General features: G+C 47.4%; 1 protein-coding gene across 1 annotated transcript in view; it reads left to right on the top strand.

Moving 5' to 3' along the window:
• Window positions 1-22655, top strand: part of LOC119431023 (egalitarian protein homolog) — a 327683-nt gene that overhangs the window by 205338 nt on the left and 99690 nt on the right. The window lies entirely within an intron of this gene.

The raw sequence follows: 22655 nt of genomic DNA, 5'->3' as shown, positions 1-22655 counted from the left end.
CTAATCTAAAACTCGCTATTGAGAAATCTAATTTGTCAATATATATATATATATATATATATATATATTGTGGGGATGCGCGACTCTCACGCGTCTCCTGTGGTCCAGCTTCACCGCGTGGCTGGGCGCCGGAGGCGGTCGTGGTGGTTGCGGCGCGTTGCGAGAGATGGCGTGAGTGTCGCGATGCCAACGCCACCGAACGGCGGGGTGACTTGGGAGAAAAAGGTTGAAGGCGCTCTTGGTATGCTTGTGCATACCAAGAGAGCTCTTTGGGGTTGGGATCGGTGAGCGACGCGGACGTTCCGCGCGTGCGCCGATCCACGCTTCACGAGACGTCTCGCGTGGCTCGGAGCGGGGCACCAGTATGGACGAACACTGACCGTTCGAACGCGGCACTGTTCGCGTGGCCGTACACGTGAACGACTAGGCGATGGGGTCATAGCATGGGGCGAACATATTCGCTCGCTATCCAGTCGCGGTGAGTCGGACTTACGTTAGATGTGGGGTCTCACACATGCTCTTGGGACAAAGGAACGACAACACAGTAGTGCAAACAATCAAAAGGGCATTTATTGCACCTTTCATACACTAATACACACTAGCCGAATTACAACCAATAGAACATTCACATGGGCACGCGACAAATCAAAGAACTCCGACTCACCGCGACCGGATAGCGAGCGAATATGTTCGCCCCATGCTATTACCCCATCGCCTAGTCGTTCACGTGTACGGCCACGCGAACGGTGGCGCGTTCGAACGATCCGTGTTCGTCTATACCGGTGCCCCGCTCCGAGCCACTCGAGACGTCTCGTGAAGCGTGGATCGGCGCACGCGCCTTTCTTTCCGCGAGTTCTTTAAGAATTTTGTGTTCAGCGGTGAACAAATTGTTGCACTTGTGGCAATGTCTTGTTGACTCTAGAATTTCCTTTGAGATTAGTTTTATGTATAGATCAAGGTCTGGGCTCTGTTCGACTTCTGGTGTCCACGTGCTAGGGGGTCTCAGAGAGTCTTTATCATGTTTTCCTACATCGGGCCTATCGAGAAAGAATTCCTTGATGCGCATGCGTCTTAAAAGGGAGCTTTAGAATCTATTCGCTATGCTAAAATGAAAAGCATAGACAACATCACTTATTGTTCATTGAGTTGCTTAGTTGGTCTTTTTTTTTTTTTTGTTATTCGATTGTCAAACATATTCCAACCTACCTTTGCTTTCACTCAATCCTTTCGTCCTTTTATCTATATATCTACGCCTCTCCCCCCCCACCCCCCCCACCCCCCCTTCCCGCTTTACCATTATTTTTGTGCGCCTGAACACCATTTTTTCCGCCACTACTTTTATTCTCCCTGTCAGGCACAATAGTTCACTGACCTCCAGCCGAGCAGACCCCCCCCCCCCCCCCTAGTCCAGACCCCATGCATGAAAAGAGGAACCTGCCATGACACGTCAACCTGCCTCAAACTACTCCACCGACTATCAGTAGTGCATTGTATTTCTTTGCAATTCTACACCCTCGCCGCTAACACACTCTCGCTCGTTACCTCACCCACCCGCCTCACCTTCTCTCCCCTTTAGAAGAACCCTACCTATATATACTGTGCCGAGGAGAGGAGATGTCGCCTTGAAGAAGACAAGTCCACTTGTCGAAACGTTGGCTCCTGCTCTCACCTTGTTCTCGTGTTACTCATCGTCTTGAATCGCTATCTCCCACATTCCCCTTGTTTTCCCTTGATGAATAGTTGACACTTAAAAAAAAAATTTGGAGGACGCTTAAGCTTCGCCTTTAAGAGTGGAACACGATAGCATTCAAAGATCCCTGAATGCTTGTCAGGCTTCCTGGCAACTGCAGCTTTTTTTCTACACCTTCGCCGCTGCTGCCGAAGAGGCGAGTGCCATCCTAATGGTGTTTTTGCAAGTAACCTACCCGGGTACACCGCTGTATGAATGGTATAAATACTGGAACAGGGGTTTGTGTTTGAGTTTTTTCGTAACAAAGTTATGTTTTCTCGTATATTCAAATTGCAATCCAACACTATCATGTCTGTAGGTTGTGGTTAAGTCGTACTTTACGATTTTCCTGACAGATTTTACATTTAGAAATTCAATTAATTCACTAATGCCTCTGCACCACATGGAGGGCCTGCGTGGTCGAGGTGGTTCGGGATGATTTTCTCAGCCACCGACACTGACGCCAGATTTTCTGTGACATGGGGCCCTTAATTCTATCACGTCAAAAATTGAATTACGGGCCTGTTATGTTGTCTATCAGATATGGCCATTGCGTGCCAAGCCAAATCGGGCTCGTCAACTATGTAAAACAACTTTTCTGATAGTGTCTGCCCATGCTTGGCAGCACCCCACCTTTATTCAAACTATGATGTTATGTACACGTGAGTGGTAACGTAACAGATGGCAATGGAAACCATCTGTCATCAGCCATCTAAATTAACTGCCACACCCTCCACCAGATGGCACGGAATGCCCACGTTCAATTCCTAAGCGCACAGCCACATGGTTAGACAAGGTTCCCAATCAGCTCATTAACTCTTTCCCTACCATGGGGAAAATTGTTGTTTTTGTATGTTACGGCAGATGTTTTTTTTTTTTTTCTCAAGGAACTACTGCACTCAGCATTTAATGTAATGCATAAACAGAAAGCAAAGTGAATGCACTTTTCACGCATTCAGTTTTATTAACAAGATGCATGTCATAAAAAAGATATAAATTGTTAAAATCAAGATTCTATGATAAAATTGAACAAAGTTTGTAAAGACACGCTTGGGTATCTATTAAGAAAAAAATGTTTGGAAATTATGAGATGTACAAAATGTATTGCTGTCTATTAGGCACTAGAGAGGTTTAGCTTGTCCGGTAATCGGGTAGAAGCGGGCGGTCGGGGCGTTGGGGCGTGTTAGCGGAACCGTAAAAGTGAGCGGCCTGTATGGTGCTGTCACCTGGTGGCGCAGAGCTCAAACTGACAAAAACAGCTAATATTGCAGTAACCAAGTGTATTCTACTTCGCTGCTGATGTAAATTTTCGGCAGCAACACGATTACGCCACTGCCGAAAATTTACACCAGCAGCGAAGTAGAATACGCTTGGTTACTGCAATATTAGCTGTTTTTGTCAGTTTGAGCTCTGCGCCACCAGGTGACAGCACCATACAGGCCGCTCACTTTTACGGTTCCGCTAACACGCCCCAACGCCCCGACCGCCCGCTTCTACCCGATTACCGGACAAGCTAAAACTCTCTATTATCTCTGAAAAAATCTAAATTTTTCATTGAACAGGTCTCTCGCTACAAATATTTAGCTGCAAGCACTGCAGTTGGGCAAGTCAGCGTCCTTTGACTCGCTGCTATTTGATGTATCGATAAGATCAGTCGCAAAGGCAGCGGAATCGCCATATCTGCGATCTCCCGAAGTGCGTGCGCTGTTTTCGTAGCTGGACATTTTTGCGATCTGCTTTGACGATCGCAAAACTTTGGAGCGCGTTTAAAAATCACCGCTTGGCGGCAAAAAAAAAAAAAAAAACTGCTTAGAAAAAAAAAAGTTTCTCCTCTTTCACACCCGATGACGCAGTGTGTCTGTGAGCGGCGCGGAAGGTCTCGAAAGCAGTGCTTCAAACCATCGATAGTGGGCGGCCATCTTTTCGTTCTCCTTTGACGGTCACGAAACTTCGGAGCGCGTAAAAAAATCACCGCCTCGCGGAAAAAAAGCAAACTGCTTAGAAAACTAAATAATAGTTCTCCTCCTTCACGTCCAATAGCGCAGTATGTCTGTGAACGGTGCGGAAGGTCTCGAAAGTGGCGTTTCAAACCATTGATAGAGGGATAACCATACCCAATGGGTACGGTACGGAAAGAGTTAATGAATGAGGACCAAAAGATAAGGAAGCTTTGTTGAAAGCAGTAGAAAAAAAGCTTATGTAAAGAGGTTTATTGAGTGGGAATTGAGAGCAGCTAACGCAGTGGTAAAGCATAATCAAATTGTGGTTTTGGTATGTAAAACCCCAGAATTCAATTCAGAACAGACACAAGAGTCCTAGCACGAGCGGCGAACCCATGGTTAGCACTGGTGATGATGTTTGGTCAGTTCATTGTCTTCACTACAATTACCCCCAGTAATGAAAAGGAGCTGTCCTGGCGAGTTAAGAGCTCACCACTATGAGCGGGTCATAGTATGTCTGAAGGCACTGTAGACGGACAATACCTCGTCCCCGACGGCACAGGTCCGAAGAGAGCGCGACGGGTTCGATGATGTAGTTCACGAGAGAAGTATGCTCAATAATACGGTAAGGGCCTTCGTACTTGGGTAGTAGTTTCGAAGAGAGACCATTGCATTTGAAGGAACTGACAGCCACACAAGCGTGCCAGGAAGGAAAGTGGTTGTGTCGGTGTTGTCGGCGCAGCTGCTCTTCTGGCACACCTGGTCAGTTGAAGTTAACGACCATGCGAGTTCGTGGCACTCCTCAGCATGTCTCGCAGTGGCGGAAACGGGCACACACTCGGATGCATCCGGCTGGCACGGGAGAATTGTGTCGCTATAGTGTGTGACGGGTAGCCGCCATACAATGAGAAAAAGGACAAAAAACCAGGGGTGCTCTAGATGGCTGTGTTGTATGCGTAGATAACAAAGGGCAGAATGAGGTCCCAATCTGTGTGGTCAGAGGCGACATACATTGCAAGCATGTCGCCAAGTGTACGGTTGAAGCGTGGATTAAGGTCGTTAGTTTAAGTTTTTAAGTAGTTAGATTAAGGGCGACACAGTGGATGTCGATGAACAATGTGGCACTGATCGAGGGTGGCATCAACGACTTGGGACAACGCGCCTACGATCACTGAGCTTAGGGTGGACTGTGAGGGAGCATGAAACTGCAAAGCAGGAACGAAGCAGCGTCGCACGCTGCTAGGAGGGCGGCGGTTTCGGCGTATCGCTTGAGATAGTCAACTGCAATGATGGCCCAGCGGTTGTCAGAGGAAGTGGCCCATACAAATCAATGCTGACACGCCCAAACGGCCAGGCAGGGCAATGTAGAGGCTGCAGACCACCTGGCGAGCTGAAGATTTGCCGCGTTGGCAATCGGGGTAACTTTGGCTCTACATTCCTCGCCAATACAGTGCAGTCCACTTGTAACGATATCAAGAAGAATGAAAAATCCCATCGGTGTAACCGATCATGCGTTTAAAAAAAGCTGCCAAATACACCGTTGCAGTCCCAAAACCAAATTTGCCACTTGCAGTAAGAAGTCGACGTTGTAGAAAGCAGGCTGTGCAAAATAAAGCATTTATTTACATCTCTAAATAGCATCTCAGTCGTTAGGCGTGCTGAAATAGTCAGAAATCTGCACTTGCTTTCGCAGAAGTTTCAGGTTCACAACCGCGCTGTGCATCGCGTCCAGCTGCTGCGCGAACACTGGGGGCTAGGATTTAGTGTGCATGAAATCAATGAGCGACTCGATGGATGACATTGAACATCGGGGTCGGTGTCAAAGACGGGCCATTGTCAATGTCGTCGTCACTGCCACTGATGTCGTCGCCTCCGTCGCACAACGTCACCGTCTGTTGCGACAATGATCACCCCGTCGGAGATCTCTTTGCAGAATGAGGGAACGAGGCAGCACTATCTGCACTCAGAAACTCCTCCATTAAAGCACCACCTATCATCAGTAGCAACATTCTCCCAGAGTTCGAGAATGTCAGCAGCTTCCATCGTGTCGGTTTTACCCATGAGGGTTTCGTCCTGGCGTACAAGTCTGTTGATCGGCATGGCCACTGATTCTAGCCTTCATGATCGTGACGCTCCTGGTTTTCATAATCGTTGATATCATCAACTACGCTAGCTCGTACTTCGAGTCTTGCAAAATTTGCAGCTTCGTCTCGAGCTACACAGCTTTGAACTTTGTCGCCGCACCTCGCGCTGCTTCTGCTGCTCATGTCCACACTTACTGAGAGGGACATTGTAACGGGAGCGCAGGTGCTCCTCGCTTATCGCATTTTTTTTTTCTCTCCTCTTCTATGGACGCTCGCACGATTGCTGGCGACGCGAAGCAGCTGGCGCTATCTTGTGCCCGCTGCGCGAACTTACAATGCTCTCCCACGGCTGGTCTGGAGGCGCGAAGAGCAAGCGCATGCCTCTGCGTGCCTCCAGGCCGGCCTTAGCTAGCCATGACTTTTGCAGTTGGCGCGCGGGCAGAACTCGCTGCGTGGTAATGGCAGCAGTTACGAACTCGCGTAGGCAAACTTTTCGCCCCATCTCGGTTAAGGGCAACCATGAAATGCAAAATTTCTATTATTATATACACTATACGGTGAATAACATATGATTTATATATTTTCAAGCCAAGCTTTGTTATAACTCACAGATTCGGTGGCGTCCATGTAAGCACAAAATTATCATCAGCATTGGGTCGAGCGTCGTCGTCTTCTTCCGCAGCTGGCTCGTTGGCGCCCCTCGGTTTACGCTCGTGCTCGTGCCACTGCTCCCGCATTCGTTGTCGTCTGCTTCCACAGCTGGCTGCGTTGTTGCTAATCATTGCAGCGTAGAATTTCACTTCTGTCGTCGTAATGGGGAGGCCGCGTTTACTGGGGTATGAGCCATTGCTTAAGGGGTTTAGCGTGGAAGCTTGGGCGTGTTGGTGATTCATTGGAAAACACACAGCACAAAAAAGACGGGAATGATAGACTGAGATGCTGGTTAACGGAAATGTCAGGCAAGGGAGAGCGTGGCAGTGCATCGGTGTGGGAATGCTGGCATCCGTTTTGGTACGTGACGCGGTTGTCAAAGTCTTGCAGCCGAAAGGCCCAGCGAGTAAGGCAGCCTGAATGATGTTTAAATGATGAGAGCCAACAGAGTGCATGATGATCTGTGATGACATCGAATGGGCGCCTTTACTAATAAGCACGGAAGTAATTAGATGGTGTAGATTCGTAAAAGCGTCCTCACACTCTGATGACCATGATGAGAGAGTATATCACCCCTGATGAAACTGCTTCCGAGCAGTTTCATCAGGGGTGATATGATGGCGGCGAAATTTCGAATGAACTCTCTGAAGTACGAACAGAGTCCAACGAAACTGCGCAGTTATTTTATCGATGTTGGTAAGGGAATTCACCGACGGCCTGAAGTTTGGAAAGATTGGGGAGGACGCTGTCCTTGGACAACGCATTACATTGTGTTATAAAGCTTTTGTTAAGGGGAAATGTGGGTTCTAAAATTAGTTTTGTTAATTTTCGTATGCATTGGATGATACCTAATAGCATTGCTGAGTTTTTTTTTGCTGATTGCAAATATCTAATTAGATTTTGTATATCTGCATTAGATTAAAAGATAAAAAAAATTTAATACAGAAATTTAGTCGATTTCTTACGGGACTTTTCAAAAACTTAACTTTGTCAAAAACAAAAGCAAAGTATATGGCAAGAATGCCAGAGAGTTGCTCTAGCCGGTGATGCTATTTTTATTGTTCTCAGTGCACTTATAGTGTGAAAAAAACAGATGTACCTCTCATTGCAATATTTTTGCTCATTCTCATTTATAATTAGTGGCAATTAGAATTTTGCAGACAACTTTAGAAATAAATTAATAGCATCACCGGTTAGATCCATTCAATACAAATATATTCATACCAAACTTTTTGCTGGTACTTAAAAACAACATACAAAAAAGTTCCGTAAGGCAGTGCGTGATGGCCAAAAAAATGAAACTGAGGAAAACGAGTTTGAACTTTCAGTTCATTGTAACTTTTATTGGCTTAGCAATATGGCAATATGAATTGCATCACCGTGTAGCACTGTCCTTCAGCAGCAATTTCATATGTATGTGGCCACTGTGCAAAAATAACACTGAGATACTTGCTGCAACATCATGCACAGTCATTGAAAGCAATGCCAGAAAGCTAGCACCAGCCACTTCACATTTATCTTTTAGACTCTTGTTGAACAGGAGGCACACAAATAGCATCCCTGTACAAATAAAGTTGTGCAGAGTTCATGGCCCCAACAAATTATGTCCTTTGCACAAAGTTTATAAGGCCAAAAAAAAATCTGGATCAAATCCCAGCAGTGGCAGCCACATGTCGATGGAGGCAAAACGCAAGAACATGTTCTCGTGATGTAGTGCACCCCAGGTGCTCAAAATTAATCCAGGATATCATGGTTTTGGCACATAAAATCCCAGAATTCAAATTAACAAAAATGTTATTTTGCACACTCGCACAATTGTGCATTCAACAAAGGTCACACCTAAACCTATAGTTGCCCAGGACTGTAGGCACAGTCTGTTGCTGGCTTGTGCCTCTTCGCAAGCTTGCTTGTCACTGCATTTCTGTTTGTGTGATCTTTGTTCGACATGAGAAGCCTCCGACGATCCTTCTCAAGGCTTCAGCGCACCATACAGCTGCCGGCACTGTAGCCCAGATTCTTGGCTATTGCATTGTTACTTCTCATGACACCCTGGTTGATAGCTTCTGCCGCTGCCCTCTGCACACTGTGCAGTGAGGCGTGCTTAGTTTTTGGGGCTTGATCCCAGATCATCTCGCTGGCATTTTGAGTCAGGCCGTGCACCGCTCCAAGAGGGCTTCTTCACTCAGACGCTTGAAGGCTGGCTGGCTCCAAAGCTTCGTTCACGAAGTTGAGCAGGCTGTTTTTGTGCGCTGGGGGTTCCTCGCCCTTTGCCACAGCCCGGTTGTATCTCCACCAGGATTCTAGCCCTTCAGGGCAAAGGTCATGCTTGGGTGCATCATTAGTTGACGACATATGGCGCAGGGTGGCCTCAACTGCCCTCTTCATTCCTGGCATGTCATTCTTGTGGCTCCTCAGAGCCCAGCCATAATAATTTGCAATTTTCTTGATCCGGTCCTGAGTGAGCCGTCCTCCAAGTGGTTCACCTTGGGCTTTCTTTTTATCAACGAACCCACGCAACGCTGCTCTCATCCGCTTGTGCACATGGTTGATGCAGTCTTTTTTGTCTACCTTTATAAACCCGTACACAGCTTGCTCGGTCAAGGCGTGGAACGTCCTGCTGTCCTCATCAGATAGCATTGTCGTATAGCGCAGCTTGTACTTGTTTAGGGATCTCTGGAACATCAGCAGTGCAGCTTGCACCTCCATTTGCCTGGCATTGCACTCAATGTTTTTTTGGCAGTCTGGTACATGTTTCGCATGCCAAGCTACGTATCCTTGCTCATCCGGTTTCGGGCCATGTGATGAGCAGCCCAAGCAAAAATTTGACAGTACAATGTGGTCCACCACGAGCCCGGTGTACATCTCAATGATGCACCCAACAGCAACGTGTGAACTGTGGCCCCGTGTCAGCCAGGTTCGATCGTAAATCACGTCGATGTTCCCTGGTGGGGTGCCCAAGTTACGGTAAAGTTCCTTGATTTGGGCCATATCAGTGATATCAACACGGAAGATAGGCACATGACGGCAACAAAAAGCGTCTGCGTTGCCGGCGGTTCTGCAAGCGTCCATAGAAGAGGAGGGGAGAACGCGAGCGGCACCTGCGCTCCCTTTCTCTCTCAGCGAGCGTGGGAATGCGCTGCAGCGGGAGCCTGCAGTGTTGCCAACTCTACTACTTGCAGGGTATTTTTGGAATCCTTTGGGCATCCACTATTTGCTCGTCATCGATCAGCGAAAAATGAACACTTGAGTAATTTTAAAAACTAGCAGATCGACGCGACATCTCCGAGCAACTCAGCCTATGACGCACACATGGAACCTCTCTTTAAAAAACTTCCAAGTTTGTCCAGTAAGCTTGCTATTCATTGAATTACTCTTGCATCGATACCTTGCAGAAAAAAAAAAAGCGAGGAAGATACTTTATTGAGCGCTTATCCAGCTTATCCAAAAGCGACCTGGTTCATACTCCGCGCACGCACAAATTATGGAACACAACTACTCTCCTACTCGTTACCGTCCTTGTTCAATTCACGTTGTTTCTGATTACTTATCTCGCTCCTGCTTCTGCAACAATGGTGTTTGTCCCTGTATTACATTGCTTGAACCACACTTCTTTATTGCGTATATTTAGATTTCTGCTCTTCATATTATATAATGCGACAAAACAATTTTTGATTGCTATTCCTAATTCTTGTTTTCATTATTTCACACAATTTTGAAAGGGACGCAGAGCCCTGTCAAGCCTAATTGATTTCGGCTTTTTGTCTGTGCCGCCTACATCACGTACTGCATGCGAAATGAAATTTGATTTGAGGGTGCTATTCTCGACACTCCTAAAGAGATCCGAAAACGAAATCTTTCTTTGAATAAAATTTTAACTGTTTTAATTCATGTCTCACTGGCATAGGGCAGAGCAGAAAGATCAGACGTCACATATCTCTTTGCTAGCATTGTTGTTTTTTCTCTCCACCATCTCCTATTCGTTCGTTGCGTGGGGAGGGGCTTGTGAATTTTGCGACGGCCGTTGGTTCCAGCGTTTTAACTGATGCTCACGTTACCGGTTCATCGTGTTAAGCAGTGTCCATGGGACCGGCAGCATTCGCCACTATAATCGTTGGTGCGCAAGCTTGTAGCTTCGCTCACTTTCCTGCTATCCAAAAACTTAGCTTGTAGCTCGGCCCCTAGCATCGCGAGCACTGCTTCGCGCAAGGTCGCATATTGTTGAGCAGAAACAAAAAAGGGGTACCGGCCCGCATTATCACCTTCTCGTTCCATGTGTATGAGCGCCTTCTATAAAGCGGGATCTTATCCTTTACAATTAGCTTGCTCATGTGCAAGAAATGGGAAGAAGAAATTCGCCGGCCATTCCACTCTGTGAAGATGGTTGACCAGCGAATCTGCACAATATCACCGTAGGTTCTATTTATGTCCTGTGGTATTGTGCTGCTTTGGTTTGCTACGTTTTGTTTTTGTTATGGCCACTTCCTATATGCAACACAACCCACATCGGACTAGCAGCAAGCCACACCGTAATCTTTTGCTCAATATAGACTTTAATCTCTCTCTCTCTCCCTTGCACTTCTGGGAGATGACGTGCGCTAAGATGCGTACGCTCGCTTTTGATATGCTCTTTTTTTTGCTAGTTATTTCGATGATAGTCGCTACCGATTTCAGCGCCACTGCACATCTATCACGCCGGTCTGTGAAGTATAGTCTCTACCTTATTATGATAACACGGTGCTATTTTAGGCATAGGGTAAAATGTAGGGTAATACAGAAATTGTGTAGGGTAAAGTAGGGAAATTTTGACTATGACGTAGGGTATTTTCCAAAGATTCGTTGGCAATACTGGCGGGAGGTCTGGGGTGTGCCGACCAAGCGAGGAAGTGTCGCTTGAGACGAAGCTGCAAATTTTAAATTTTGCAGACTCAAAGTACGAGCTCGCGCAGTCGATGACATCGACGATTATGACAACCGGGAGTGCCATGATCATGTAGGCTAGAAGCAGTGGCCATGCTGATCAATGGAAAAGGGGGGCTTTGTACGCTAGGACGAAACCCCCATGTGTGAAACTATAACACGGTGGAAGCCACTGACATAATCAAACTATGGGAGCACGTCGCTACGGACGATGAAACAGGTGGTGCTTGGACGGCGGAGTTTCGAGTGCAGATAGCGCTGCCTCGTTCTGCGAAGACATCTCTGAAAGCCGTTTCACATGGTGCGATTTTCAGCGCACCGGAAGTGCAAGTTCCGTCGCATGCGATGAAAATCGCAGTCACAGGGCCAATTCTGCTTGGTCGCAGCATTGCAGCGATCGCTGCGATTTTCCGTTGAAATTGCGCTGAGAGCTATTTCGCGGTCTCTTCGCGGCTCAACGCAACGTTTATAGATACTTTTTTGTCTATAAATGTTGGCTCAACAAGCCTCGAACAGTGCAACTACAGTTAAACCTGGATATAACGAAATTAATAAATTCCCGAAAAACTTCGTTATAAAAAGGATCTCATTATATCCAGGTTCGGCACGAAAATTCGAAAAAGAAATGCTTACCGTATGCACTATCGCTCGAGATTTACTCCCAATACACTAAAGTTGCGATGACAAAAATGTCCCAGTTTTGCCCGAAAGGCAAAGCATCGATTGCGATAGCAAATTAGCAGACAGCTATGCGAAGTAAGGATAGTGCAGTCAAACCTCGTTAATACGTACCCGCTTAACGCATAATTGCGGTTTAAACGTAGTCTCGAAGATCACCCAGCCCCCATAGAACCCTATGTATTGGCTGACCGCTTAAGCCGTAGTCGCTCATTGCCTACCAAACAGTTAGTGCGTACTATTTTTCTTGTTCTTTACGCACATGCACAAAATCGGCAAAATCTCATGTGCACAGACGTTTGATTCTCGAGTTGCGACGCCCGGACGACAGTTGCCAGCGATAGTGAACTTACAACATGGCCACCATGACGCATTTCCTGCTCGTACAGTTGTTGCCAATTGTCGCACACAAAAGCATGGCCTTCGAGATGAGTTCCTGCTAACGCGGAGAAGCTGCCGGTAGGTGGTGCGAATTTGCTGTTGCCGTCGGAGTACTAACCGCGCTGAAGCACATTTCATTGCGAAGCGCATTTGTGCCGTCACCGTGGACGTCGCTTTGAGGTTCCGTGTAAAGTCCAAACACGGCAGCATCGTCGCCGCGCGTCGTACTCTGTGTGTGCAAGTGAACGCTTGCGGGGGTCGGTCGAATCAATCTCGCATGCGCGAGGGAGAAGGGGGGGGGGGGGGGCAGAAGCGCGCTTCCACGCTAGGCACGGCAGGGGAGGTGAGAAAGGGAGGCGTTTACTTCGGCGGCCGCCGCCGTATTTTGAAAGCGATCTGCGATGTGGAAAAAGTGTGCGCCCTCGCTGGCTTATTTTCAAAGCGAACTGCAGACAAGGTCGATATTTTGCGTTTCTTCGTCAAAGCACTCGTCCTTGGAATGTAACACCAGGTACTGGAGGCGTGGACACGTGTCGTTTCGCACAAGCGCGAGGCGTCGGAAACAAAGAGCGAGTGACCCGATGGTGTCGTATAGTCTCACCTAGTGTCAGGTTAGTGAAGTGAAGCGCAGAGACTTGCACAGTAACCAAAGAGTCGCGCTGCCAGCGCGTTGAAAAAAAAAAAAAGAATGTTTTTTTTTTTTTTTTTTCCTTCAGCAACATCAACAGAAAAAGGAGACTGCCGGCTTGGCGGGCTAGGCCAGCTGCAGCAAGCGGCGGGATCAGGTTTGAATGAAGGGAGGGGGAAAGGTCACGCCCGTGGCGGCAAGATCGCCAGGTCGAGGGATCCAGGCCCGCATCACACACGCTCGCATGCACACACACATGCGCTCTCTTTGCATTTTGTCGCGGCGGATAAGGTGCTTCCGGTTGCTGCTCGTGAAAAAATGACAGAATATTGGGCGAAATCTCTAGGTTGTCGGTGGAGAAAATTCGTTATTTCGAGGGGGTCTGCCGCTGCCACTTCGTTACGTAGAGGTCTCAAATACATGTGCTTCTATGGAGTAACGGCGGGGAATAGAAAGACTTTGTTATATCCAGGAATTCGTTATATGGAGGTTCGTTATAAGCAGGTTTAACTGTAATTGAGTGGAGCCTTGGATTGCGCAATCGGTACGTAACATCAGCACCAACACGCGAGCAGTGCAGATAAACACTCCTAAGTCGTATTTGGTTCTGTGATTTCTATGCGTTTGTTGACATGCTACGTTGCTAATCATGCGACGCTTTTTTTTAGGTTGGCTTCGGGTGCTGATAGTACGTACTTTTGTGTGATTTTCCGTTATTCACACTTGTTGCAAGTTGGTAAATACTACGAGGTGTCCCTCACAGGAAGGTATGGCCTTCAGATGTCGTCCCGATTTTCTGGTTGTACAAGCTACTCGCGATATATGAAAACGGCCAGTCGTAGTGCGGTATGCTTTTACGGACGGAATAATTTAAAGAATATGAGACTACGGACAAATGCTATAGTTAAATGGTCACGCTATACGCGCTACAATTTAGTTGCAGTCAGTTGGTTCTGGCTTTCATGTGCATTTTTCCGAATGAATTATTTCAAGGTTCTGTTACTTCCGCTGTGAGATGCGACTGCTTGTCAAGCTCGCAAAGCGAATGTGCAAACTATATATCGTAATGAATGTTATACAATAGCATATTTAATGCTTTGACTGGGAATAAACAGTATTGTCAATTTGTTTTTGAAGCAATATTTAAAAAGTTTTTTTTCTCTCATTTTTCTTATGTATCATTTTTCTCCTGCACAAAAACCAATAAACCTTCAATGTGTTGCAGACTTTGTATACTTACTGCATCTGTATTAACCCTTACATTAAAAGGTAGTTGCATATTTCGCTTACTTCAGTGTATCGAATTACTTTTATTATGCTGGTTGTAACATATCGCAGTACTCTAAAAAACTACTTCGCCATAAACATCCTTGCCTTTTCTTGCTTCTCTGTCTCTCCTTCCTGTAAAACACATGCAATAATGCGAAAAGCACGCAAACACCTTGTTTTTATAAGCAGTAGATAACACATTAAACAAAAGCAGATCAAAATTTTGCTGTGAAGTCAGCTGGTTGCATTCCTTCCTGTGAATGATAGCATCTTTTCAAGTGTGGGTGGTTCTTGCAGGTCCACAGCTCATAAAGTCTGCGGACTCATCACGAGGCATAGGTCTTGCCTATCAAGATGGAGGCAATGTTGCGAATGAGTCTGCAATTACATGTATTGCTGCTTAAACTCATATAACCATATCCCATCATTACTCAGCCGAGCTTGCTCACAGTCATATTCAATAAAATTCTACTTATCCGAGCTTGCTCCGACTCATAGTCACCAAAATTCTACTCAGGCAAGCTTGCACTGAGTCATATTCACCAAAAATATACTTAGCCGAGCCTCTGACTCATATTCACCAAAATTATACTCAGATGAGCTTGCTGTGACTTATATTCATCAAAATTCTACTCAGGCGAGTTTGCACCGAGTCATATTCACAAAAAATTTACTTAGCCGAGCTTGCTTTGACTCATGTTTACCAAAATTATACTCAGATGAGCTTACCCTGACTACCACGTGACAATATTCACTAAAAGTTTACTCTACCGAGCTTGCTCTTATTTGCATTCACCAAGATTCTACTCAGTTAGGCTCACACGAACTCAGACTCATGGTTAGTTCGAAGTCTTAAGCCCATTTCACATGGTGCGATTTTGTCTGAGAATTCGCAGCTACGGAAAATAGGCCGCCAGACCCTTCGTGCGTGCGTTTTTTCGATGTTCGGCGTGCTTAACTTCTCTGCGAAAAACGCAGATGCGGTGGTAGCCACTGTAGCGGTGGAAACAGACGACCAATAGTAAGCGGCTCGCTCATACGTCATCGCCAGTCAGAATGCTTACGAGTATGCGAAAAACGCAGCTGCCATAGATCCATGTGAAACGGGATTGCGAATTTCGCATCTGCGGAAATCGAAGCTGCGAAAAACGCACTGCAAGATCGCACCATGTGAAACTTGCTTAAGTGAGCCGACATATGAGTGAGTTCACCATGCTATGTATACATTACATTATGTGACCTGTGCGGTGAATAAGCAAACATTGCATATGAGTACGTGTTGCATTGGATGAAATAAGGACAACTGTGCACACTGCAGGTAGTTTTCTGGAGTTTAACTTGAACGCTGAGTGAAAGCTTTGCCTCGTGTTGATTCAAGCAAGTGCATTGGATCTGCATCATTTTTTTGCCAATCCTGCTGGCTGTCTTGGCCATTACTGGGTGGCCACATTTTGTACATTTCAACACAAAGTTGAATAAATGACTGTGGTGCAATATATTTTTAAAAAAGATGCTTGCAGCACTGTCAATACAACAATCGGAACGTGATACAAACACATGCACATAATAAGATGCACATAAATGCTATATACAGTGTAGACCGCTTATAACGTAAGTCACCGGAGTCACGAATATCTGCACTATAAGCAGTACCACACTATAACCAAAACAACGATTTTCAAGCCCTGCACGTATGCAAAACATGTAGGCCAAGCATGTAGACAGGCTTTGTACTACCGTGCGCACATCGTGACTACGTTTCACCAGTCAGCTGACGAAAACATATTCGCGATGTAGCCGGTGCTCTTCAAGTTCGACAGCTTTGCACTGAGTCAAAACGAACTGTTTGCGCAACAGCTGCGGAAAAAACCGTGACGGCTATCGATGCGATTATGAACGGCGACTTTGCGGTACTGAAGGCATGCGCCTGACGCACGCACCAAGTCTGGATGAATTAACTACCATTCGCTGCAACAACTGCAGTCGAAACCGCGGTCGTTATTTATGCGATCATCGATTGCGACTATGCAGTTTTTTAGGCACATGGCCGACGCGCGTACCCAGTAAAAACAAAACTACAGTTCGCCGCAACTGCTGTGGAGAAAACCACGGCCGCTATCGACGCGATCGTGGATGACGACTACGCAGTTACGAAAGCCCGCGGCCAGCGCGGTGTTATGCGCAGCAGTAAACGCAAGAGTACAGGCTTGAAAGACACAAATAGGCTCAAAGCGTTCCGGCGTTGCTGTCATTCACGTACGTACGAGTTCAACCGATGGCTGTGGCGATGCGGACTCCACCGCTTTGTTTCTGTTGGACGCTAGCGCCATTCTTGCTCTTTTGCGTCGCACATTTGCGGCGCTCCTTGCTCACCGAGCTCCGAAAGTAGTCCGAATTAACGAGAGTTTGATTGCATTGAATAATGCATGCATAAGCCGGCTGGGAGGACTCACCTTGTTGAGAAGCGTGCTCACTGCCGCCCTTGTCGGCGAGATTTTCCCGCGGAAGCCACATTATAGCTGGTATTTCGTCTCACACGGCTGCACTGTCAGCGGTATGCGTATACATGGAGTTCTATGGGAGGGTAAACGGGAGTCAGAAAAGGCCGCGTTGTAGCCAGTTCTGCACTATAAACGGTTACGTTATAAGTGGTCTATACTGTACATGAACAGGAGGAATCAGTTGGCTGCCAGCTATTGCAACAAACAAAAATTACACAGGCCAACTCTGCAATGGCACCACGTATAATCATTCCAGTTGCCAGATATATGGGCTATAGGTGTGGGGATGCGCGACTCTCACGCATCCCCTAATGTTGTTTTCCCCGCATAGCTCGCGTCTCCCGTAATTCGGCTTCTCCACGTGGCTAAGCGCTGGCGGTGGTCGTAGTGGTTGCGGCGCATTGCGAGCGATGGCGCGAGTGTCGCGATGCTAGAGCCACTGAACGACGGGGTGACTTGGGCACAGAAGGAAGAAGGCGCTTTCTCTTTGGCTTGGGATCGGCGACCAACACGCACGAATGCTTCGCGCGACCCCACATAGGAGAAACACACGTGGAACCTAGCAGTTACCTCGAGGTAGCAGCTATGGACGCTTTTGCATTCGCAGCTGGCCACTCAACTGTGTTCAGTGTGTACTTGTACTTAGGCACACTTTTTATTGTCTATATCTTAAAAATTTATTGTGGTCTCCTCAAAAATTAGAGACTGTCTGGATTCTGAGGCTTGCAAAGGTAAATATTTTTATTCCATTTTCATTCAAGGTGAAAGCTCATACAAAAGCTTAGAGATACTGTCAGTGCCCCTCACTTTCCCTCAAAACATAAGTACTCTGTCATTGAGATTCTTGCAGCTTTTCAACAGCAAGAAAGGGAATCAGCTTGCCCTGTTTTCAGCATTGGGTTAATGCAGGCAATTCAGGGAGGCATAAAGTTTTGCTAATACAATCCGTTCAGGAATACCAGATTAGAGTGTGCCTTGACGCTTTCCTTGCACTTTCTCATTTTGGTCAAACAATCTAGTTTGAATTAGCATGCTCCAACATTGGTCTAATATAGGTTAAGTACATGACTAGCTTAAAGGGACACTAAAGGCAAATAAAAAGTCAAGTTAAAGAGATAGAGCAATGCTCTAGAATGTCTAAGGCGTCAATATTGTAGCGGAAATGCGCGGAGGTTAGAAGAAGGCAAAGGAGGTGGCGTGGAGCCCACGCTTGAACTGGGCGGTTCATTGTACCGGACTGGTTTTCGCCTTCGGCTGCGCCCTCCATGTGCTCTCATCTATCATCACCTGTAAATAAACCCACACCTTCGTAACAATTTGGTGGGTACATTGCCCCGGATGCTGGGTACATTGCCCTGGACGACCACGCAGCTCTACCGACTTCGCGACGGAGCAGACGCTTGGCTGGCTTGCCACCACAGGCAGCGGACATGGAAGATTCGAGAGAAGGCGCCATCGGCGGTGAGCCCCAAGACCATCACACAGGCCAGGCTGGCTACGGGACACTGGAGCGACATCCAAGCACCTTTTCGGGGAAGCCGGATGAAGACGTGGAAGACTGGTTGAAGTACTACCAAAGAGTGAGTCACCACAACCGCTGGAGTACTATGAAGCAGCTCGAGAACGTGGTATTCTTTCTTGCCGGGACAGCACTTCTCTGTTTTGATAACCATGACAGTGTGTTGAGAACCTGGGACGATTTCGTCGACGAATTTAAGAAGTGCTTTGGTGACTCGATGTCTAAAAAGAAGAAGGCTGAGCAGTCGCTTTCACGCAGGGCTCAATTACCTGGCGAGACATGCACAACTTACATTGAGGCTGTCTTAAAATTATGCCGAATAGTGAGCGCGACAATGTCTGATGAGGATAAAGTGGGGCATCTCCTGAAAGGAATCGCAGAAGATGTTTATAATTTTCTGATAACAAAAGAAGACCTCAGAACCCCTTCCGACCTAAGACAGCACTGTCGGACATCTGAAGCCCTTAAAATGCGGAGAATTTTACCAAAATTTGGGCGCTTAGACAATGTCACCACTGTTACAAATTTGACAGTCCAATCTGATGACGACATCTCCTCGGTAATACGACAAGTAGTCAAAGAAGAGCTTGCTCTGCTTCGAGTTGCCGACCCAGCTCATGAGTGTGATCAATGTGCCTTTGACCAGCGCTCTCATGCACCACAGACATCTTGGTCTCGCCAGAGTTATCTGGAACCTCGTGTGACCTATACCGAGCGGTTTGAAAGCAGGAACATGCGCCCTCTCGGAAATCCCCAAACATTTCCTACTCCAAAGATTTCCTACTCGGGCTCCTTCTCCAGTATACAACCAACCAGCCAGCCCGTTCTCACTGGGGACAACAAATCGCGACTCCCGCACTTGCTACCACTGTGGTCTGCCTGGACACATCGCTAGGTACTGCCCTCACCGCCAGCAGCGAGCTCCACGATTTAATGCCTACACCCCTCCTACGTCCGCAGTCGAGCCGTGGTCGTTCCCCAGTTCCTTTCAACGACGGCAACAGGAACGCGCAACACGAGCTGACTCCCCGATGTCCGACCGCAGCTTTACTCCGCCACCGACGTGACAACGGCGATCCCAGTACCCGCGTCGTCGCCCTCGGTCACCGCCACTGCTGGGAAACTAGCTAGTGCGACCGATGGGGGCGAGGCCGCAGTACGATCACCTTCATCAAGACCCCCTTGTGCAGTGATGTTAAAGAACAAAGTGAATGTTTATGTAGACAATGTGAGTACGATAGCATTAGTTGATACCGGGGTAGCAGTCTCGATAATGACTCTGGCTTTCAAAAATCGTCTTGGACAAAAAATATTGTTTGCTTGGTACCGGAACGCTACCTTTTGCGGTGTTGGTCAACTGTTGCGCCCAATTGGTGTTTGTCGTGTATCGGTCACCATAGGTAGTCAAAAGTTTAAGACTGAACTTACTGTGCTCGCGCGCGCTACCCATGACGTTATCTTAGGTATTGATTGCTTGCGTGAATGTGGGGCGACTTTGGATTGTGGTAGTGGCGCCATTTCTCTGTGCAGCGCCGTGCGTACTCCCATGACCGAATTCATTAATGATACCTCCAATGTTTTCTCGGTGTCGCTAGATGTTTGTGTGCCCCCGCAGACAGCAATGTTCGTGTCCGTACACTCTTCTAGTCCTCGTAAGGGATCCTGCTATACTTTAGTCGAGCCTAATTTCAAGAAAAATGTGATAGTGCCGCGTTGCCTCGTGATCGCCGTCGACGGCTCTACCCACTTGGGAACAGTAAATGTCTCAACACAACCAATATTTCTGCCAGCAGGACTTAAACTGGCAAGTTTTGACGAAGAAACCACGATGACTCTCCAAACCGTGGAATTGTCGTCTGCCGGAGTGGAATGCCATCCTGATTCCTACCCTGATTATTCCCTTGACTTTGAGCGTATGATCAACAAGTCGCTGCCTTCTGCTGAGCGGCGTCTCCTTCAAGAGGTTCTGGCAAGTTACGCTTCAGTGTTTGATTTTGCGCGAAACCAAAAATCGAACCAATACGCTGCCGCCGTCTCGTACGCAACATCGGATCAATACCGGGCAAGCGTCGCCAATTCGTCAGAAGCCTCACCGTGTTTTGGCTTCTGAGAGGAAAATCATCGCCGAGCAGGTGCAAGATATGTTGTGGAAAGGAGTCATACAAGAATCATGCAAGTGGGCAGCTCCGGTGATTCTCGTCAAAAAGAAGGACAACTCATGGCGGTTTTGCGTGGACTACCACCGTCTCAACGCCGTAAAAAAAAAAAGACGTGTACCCACTGCCACGTATAGATGACGCCGTCGACTATCTGCACTTCAAGTCATATTTTTCTTCCGTTGACTTGCGGTCAGGATACTGGCAAATTCCTATGCACCCCTTGGACAAGGAGAAGACAGCCTTCGTAACATCCGACGGCCTCTTTGAGTTCAACATTATGCCTTTCGGCTTGTGCAACGCTCCGGCGACATTCGAGAGGTTTATGGATACAGTGCTCCGCGGACTCAAATGGGAAATTTGTATGTGCTATCTAGATGACGTGATTATTTATGGCACGACATTTCAAGAGCATAATCACCACTTATCGATCGTGCTTGACTGCATACGGCGAGCTGGCCTTATTTTAAATTCCAAAAAGTGTCACTTCGGTGAGCGGGAAGCTCTTGTACTGGGCTTTCTGGTCGACAACCAGGGAATACGACCAGATCCACAAAAGATTGCGGTGGTTCGTAACTTTCAGCAACCAAAGACTGTGAAAGACCTCCAAAGTTTCTTGGGCCTTTGCTCATATTTCCACCGATTTATCAAGAATTTCGCACAGCTTGCTTCTCCTCTGACGTCCCTTCTTCACAAGGACACGCCATACATGTGGACGGATTCCTGTGAGCCTGCATTTCAGCAACTGAAGTTTTTACTGACTTCCAGACCGGTCCTGATGCACTTCGATCCCGCTGCCTTCACTGAGCTGCATACTGATGCTAGTGGTGTTGGCGTTGGTGCTGTGCTCGTTCAGATCTGCAATGCTCAGCAGCATGTCGTCGCTTATGCTAGTCGGACACTTACCAAAGTGGAGAAGAACTACACCATCACCGAACTGGAGTGCCTAGCAGTTGTATTCGCCATTCAGAAGTTCCGGCCGTATTTGCACGGTCGCGAGTTCACCATAGTGACTGACCACCATTCACTGTGCTGGCTTGCTGGGCTCCGCGACTCGTCTGGCCGATTAGCCCGTTGGGCGTTGCGCCTTCAAGAGTACAGCTTTTCAATTACCTACAAGAGCAGACGATGCCACACAGATGCCGACTGCCTCTCGCGCCTCCCGTCACCGTACACAAATGCTGAGGACGATGACTTCGACGACTATTTAGTTTCTATTTCGTCCGACTTCCCAGACCTCAGTAGTTTCAAGAGCGAGCAACATCGTGACCCTGCCTTGAAACATTTATTAGAATCTGCGCATGATTCACCAGGGCAGCCATTTACTAATTCTAATGGTTTGCTGTACAAGAAGAATTACTCAGCTGACAGCCCTCCATTGCTCTTAGTAGTGCCAGAAAACCTGCACCCTGCTGTTCTTCGTTCGATGCACGATGACATTACGTCCGGCCACCTTGGCTTCACACGCACACTACACGGGCTCCGCCAGAGGTTTTACTGGCCGAAACGCTGAAAAACGACGAAGCAGAACGTCGCCATCTGTGCTGTTTGTCAGCGCCACAAGCAAACAACGACTGGCCCTGTCGGTTATTTGCAACCTGTCACGCCACCGACGTCGCCTTTCGAAAAAGTTGGCATTGACTTGCTCGGACCACTCCCGAAGACATCATCTGGCCACCGGTGGATTATTGTGTGCGTGGATTACTTAACTCGTTACACGGAAGCAGCGGCACTTCCATCTGCCACAGCAGATGATGTCTCTTCCTTCCTGCTGCACCATGTCATCTTACGTCACGGCGCTCCACGGGTTGTTATCAGTGATTGTGGACAGCAATTTACTGCCGATGTTGTTGAAGGACTTCTGCGGCTTCGTGGTTCTTCTTATCAGCATTCCTCTCCCTACCACCCACAAACTAATGGTCTTACTGAGCGGGCGAATCGCACCCTTACCAACATGCTGTCCATGTATGTCGACGCTGACCACAAAAACTGGGACGCCGTCTTGCCTTTCGTTACGTATTCGTACAACACTGCCAAGCATGAAGTTACTGGATATGCGCCGTTCTTTTTGCTTTACGTACGCAATCCACGGAGCTTTCTGGACACTCTCCTGCCCTTCCAGCATCATGAAGACCTGTCCATCGCTCAGACTTTGTGTCGTGCAGAAGAAGCGCGGTGACTCGCACGTCTGAGGACATTGTC

Source organism: Dermacentor silvarum, chromosome 10 (genome assembly GCF_013339745.2).
Source record: "Dermacentor silvarum isolate Dsil-2018 chromosome 10, BIME_Dsil_1.4, whole genome shotgun sequence".
Classification (NCBI taxonomy): Eukaryota; Metazoa; Arthropoda; class Arachnida; order Ixodida; family Ixodidae; genus Dermacentor; species Dermacentor silvarum.
Note: the sequence above shows the minus strand (reverse complement) of the source record. Positions and strands in the feature narration are given on the sequence as shown.